This window comes from Triticum aestivum, chromosome 5A (assembly GCF_018294505.1).
Source record: "Triticum aestivum cultivar Chinese Spring chromosome 5A, IWGSC CS RefSeq v2.1, whole genome shotgun sequence".
NCBI lineage: Eukaryota > Viridiplantae > Streptophyta > Magnoliopsida > Poales > Poaceae > Triticum > Triticum aestivum.
The window spans coordinates 616,360,493-616,365,718 of record NC_057806.1 but is presented as its reverse complement, the minus strand read 5'-3'; positions in this window follow the sequence as shown (position 1 = coordinate 616,365,718).

The following is a 5,226-nucleotide window of genomic DNA, read 5'->3' as shown; positions in this document are numbered from 1 at the left end:
GCACGGCCGGAGCGCCACGCCACCAGCTCGCCTGCCTGCCTCCCCCGCCAGCGCGACGCCGCGGCGCTTCTTCTCGGTGCCGCCCCGATCCCCTGGCCTTATTCCCCCCCTCTCTCTCCCATGCTGCTCCCTCTCTCTCTCTCACGGCCGAACACCACCGTCGCCGCCGTTCGCCATAGCCGTCGTCTCCGGCCACCCCTCGCTCCCCCGACTAGCTCAGGAGCTCCGCCTCGACTCCCTCTTCCTCCCCACCGCTCCACGGGTCTCCAGAAGCCCTGCATCGCCGCCACGTCGCCGTTCCCCTCTTCGGGCTCCGACCATCGTCGCCGTCGAATTCTTCGTCTCCGGCGCGTCTCCGAGCCCGCTTCGACGCCCACTGCAACCGCGGTGAGCCCCCGAGTCGTTTCCCCCTTCTCCCCTGGTCTCTTTCGACCTCTAGGCCCTAGCCCCACCTTGGCCGAGAGCTCCACGCCGCCGGCGATGTCGCCGTCGTGGCCACGGTCGCCGTAGCGCCCAACCGAGCACACCATCGTGCTCCACACCTCACTAGGAGCACGTAGCACGCACCAACACCTCCCCTAACGCCCTGCAACACCGATTCCGACCGCACCCGAACTCCGGCCGCCGCAGCCGAGCTCGCCGCCGTCAACTCCGGCCACCCCGAGCCCAACCACCACCACCAATAGTCGCGGCCCAACCTCAGCAACACGTAGATGCCTTCCGCCGTCCATTTGGTTGCCGGAATGGCAAAAAGCACTTTCGCCGCCGTCTCGGACCTCGCCGGCGTCATGTCGCCGGTGGGGTTTGACTTGTCCGACCTGGGGTTTGACCCCCAGGGTCACTGACGCGTGGGCCCTGTCGGCCAGGTGGTTAGATTAGCGCTAACTACTGTTAGTCAACCCCCCCTGACACTGACAGTGGGCCCCAGCGCCACTAATCCCTAATTAGGATTAATTTAATCCTGTTTAACCCCCCCTGTCACTTACGTGTGGGCCCCACACGTCAGGTTTGACCTCAGCCAGCCGCAGTTGACCACTGACGTCATGCTGACGTCATGCTGGCGCAATAATTATATTTCTGGATTTAATTTAAATCAGGAAATTCCAGAATATTATTTAAACTTCAAAAATTCATAACTTTCATTCTGTAACTCCAAATTGGACAAATTATATATGAAAAATGATCAGAAAAATCCAATCTATCCATCTGTACTATTTTCATGCATGATAAAACAAGTTAAATTGATGTTTCAAGCAGAACAAGGAAAAGCACTTTAAAAGGCCATATTTGAATTTGAAATTTGAATCTTTGATTCAAATTTGTTCAAACCCTTCTGGATTTTAGTTGCATTAGCCCAACTCACTCATATTGCCATGTTTCATGCATGCATCATATTGTTGCATGTTGTTTGGTGATGATTGTGTATCGGTGTCCTCTGCGACAGGTTCTGCCTCTGAGGAGTACCGTGATTACCCTAACGAAGAACCGTATCCGTGCATCGAACCATCAGGCAAGCAACCAACCATTTGATCATATCGATACAATCCCATGTTCTCGCTCCTGCTCTCCTTTACTGCATTAAGACAACGCGTTTCAAACTGCTGTGTGCTACGGTAGTTGAACCCATTTCCTCTGCATGACCTGTCATTGCCACAGTAACTAGATGAAACCCACTAGCATGTGTAGGAGTTGATTGAGCCATATGTATGTGTTGTTCCTACCTTGCTATGCCTGCTATGCTTAGAGTCGTGTCAGGTCTGGTTCATCTGGGTGATGGGCTAGAGTGAAATGATTATGTCGGTAATGAGAGTGGTGTGGTGAACACGATTTGGTAAAGGTATCGATGAGAGGCCATGTAGGAGTACATGGTGGGTTGTTTCATTGAAGCCGACCTTAAGCACTGAGATCTGTATGTGTGATTTAAGAATCAGCTACTACCATGCATTGGAACCGAAACCAATGGACCCTCTCGGCTTCTTATTCACCCTAGTTCTCCGTCCAGGAGTTGCAAGTAGTTTCTGGTGTTTGTAGCCTACTGGAGGCCGTGGACAGCGCTGACCGTAGGGGTGGGCTGTGATGCGGTAGGTACGTGGCCGGGTGTACCGAATACCCGTTAGGTATCTCGGGAACCCTGTTCACATCGTTCGGGGCCGTATGGGAAACCTCGGCCGGACTCCCTGCGGATGGAACCTGAATAGGCGATAAACCTGGACTGGAGGCTTAGGTGATTAGGTAGGTCGTGGCCGACACCCACGTTGGGCTTCCGCTTGAAGGTTGCCGAGTACATGTCGTGTAAATGACGGTAAGTGGTGAGAGCGTGTATGAAGAAGTACACCCCTGCAGGGTTAACATGATCTATTCGAATAGCCGCGTCCGCGGTAAAGGACTACTTGGTTGCCTATACAGTTCATAGACAAGTAAATGGAAACTACTAAAAGCCTCAAGATAAGTGTGAGTGCCGAGGATGGCTCTTCCGTAGGAAGACGGAGGTGGATCCTCGGTAGTGTATTGAAGTGGTGAGTAGTGGACTCGTGTGCGCAAAACCATTTCAAGTTGGAGTATCGTAGGATAGCCTAGCCAAGAGTCAAAGCTGGCTTGCTGCAATAACTCCACCAACCCTTCTTAATACTATGCATGTATGTAGGATCTGATGTAAGTCTTGCTGAGTACCTTTGTACTCATGTTGCTATAATCTACATTTTTACAGAAGACGCTGCAACCCCTTCTGATGGGTTCTATGTAGACGTTGACATCAACGAGTAGGCTAAAGACCCAGGTGGTGACCCTGAGCTTGTGAAGGACCACATAGTATAGCTAGGCTTTCCAAGCCTCTTTTATTTTACTAGTTGTCTGTACTCAGACAAGTTACTTCCGCTGCTGGTTTGTATGACTGTATGACTTGTATGTGGGGTCATGAGACCCGTACCTTTGTGTATGTTATGTATGGCTCCCTGAGCCCTAAATAAAGTACTTGTGTCATAGAGTCATGTTGTGATGCTTCGTTGTATTTGCACATATCGAGCATATTGTGTGTATGATTGAGATGCTTGGTATGTGTGGGATCTGACTATCTAGTTGTTTATCTTTAGTAGCCTCTCTTACCGGGAAATGTCTCCTAGTGTTACCGCTGAGCCATGGTAGCTTGCTACTGCTCTGGAACACTTAGGCTGGCCGGCATGTGTCCTTCTTCGTTCCTGTGTCTGTCCCTTCGGGGAAATGTCACGCTTTGAGTACCGGAGTCCTGTTAGCCCGCTACAGCCCGGTTTACCGGAGTCCTGCTAGCCCAGTGCTACAGCCCGGACCCACTTGCTGATGACCGACACGTTCGAAGCTGGGTCATGGATGCCTGTCCCTGTAAGTCTGTGCCACTTTGGGTTTACGACTAGTCATGTCAGCCCGGGCTCCTTATCATATGGATGCTAGCGACACTATCATATACGTGAGCCAAAAGGCGCAAACGGTCCCGGGAAAAGGTAAGACGACACCCGTGGGGATACCGTGCGTGAGGCCGCAAAGTGATATGAGGTGTTACCGGCTAGATCGATGTGACATCGAGTCGGGGTCCTGACACAATAACTGAATTATCTCAGAGGCCCTTAGCTATTTCCAGAATTGTTGGAGTATTTAATAATATCAATAGCAATTAAATGCCCCAATTCAAATATTTTATGACTTAAAATTCAATGCCCAACTTGTTCCTTAAAATGCTCATTATTTTTGGTATGGATCAAAACCATTGCCAAAAATATCAAACATCAAATAAGAGCATTTTGGGTTCTTGAATGCAATTTATTTAAGCTGGACCTATTTGGATTTCAAAGTGCTAGGGTTGTATCAACCCCAATTCAACTTTAAAAAAAATTAAACATGATGCACACATGAAGCTAGCCTAGTGCAAAACCAGAAGCTAGGGATGTGACAACTCACCCCCACTAAAACAAGAATCTCGTCCCGAGATTCAAGACATGAGGTAAGAAATCAGAGGGGACACAAAGCTAACACGATCTTCATGATCCAACTGCCCTTCTCGGAGATGTTGATCCGCTACATCATATTGATTATGACATCCTCTCCTTCGAGAACTTCATCCAACATGGCGACAAGAGAGCATGACTACCTCACAGGACTAGATCATCAATCTTAATGAACACAAGATCAACTCAAGGAATGAGATGTAGAAACACCCCTTGAGGTGAGATGCAGAACACACATCAGAGATGATGGATGAGAAACATATGACAAAGGTTCAAATTGGTAGGCAACAATTCGACGCTTAAATAGATGGTGAGGGGGTTTCAAAGTAGTGAGGAGTTAAGTTTCCCACGATACCATAACGGGACACCTTAGGGAAATGTGACTCGTAGAGCATTTCCCTTAAGCGGCAAAAAGAATTACCTTTGATACAAAGATCATTGAAACTCTTTATACCAGCCTGAGGTAATCACAATCGATCGTTGGAAGGGGTTCGAAAGAATGGCATACTCCGACTAGGATGGATGATGTGGACTACCTTGTTGAAGACAACGCAATGGATGATTTTTAGCTTATCGTCGGAAATGGATGGGACCCATGGTAAGTCCACTTTTGAAGATGATCCTGAACAACAACTACTAAGGTGCAAGCTGGGAACAAAATGCAAATGTTGGGAATGATTGTCGTAACTGGGGAAGAACTCAACAATCGAGAGTGTTTCCAATGTTCCAATGGTTATAGAGTCATCGAAGAAACTGAGAGCACAAGGATCCCTAAGGAACAACTTCAAGAATAAGTCACACTAAATTCTCATGGAGAATATGGTTGTCGGTGTCAAAACCGGCGGATCTCGGGTAGTAGGTCCCGAACTGTGCGTCTAGGCCGGATGGTAACAGGAGGCAGGGAACACGATGTTTTGCCCAGGTTCGGGCCCTCTTGATGGAGGTAAAACCCTACGTCCTGCTTGATTAATATTGATGATATGGGTAGTACAAGAGTAGATCTACCACGAGATCAAGAAGGCTAAACCCTAGAAGCTAGCCTATGGTATGATTGTTGTATATGGAGTTGATCGCCTACGGACTACAACCCTCCGGTTTATATAGACACCGGATAGGCTTAGGGTTACATAGAGTCGGTTACAATGGTAGGAGATCTTGAATATCCGCTTCGCCAAGCTTTCCTTCCACGCCAAGGAAAGTCCCATCCGGACACGGGACAAAGTCTTCAATCTTGTATCTTCATAGTCCTGGA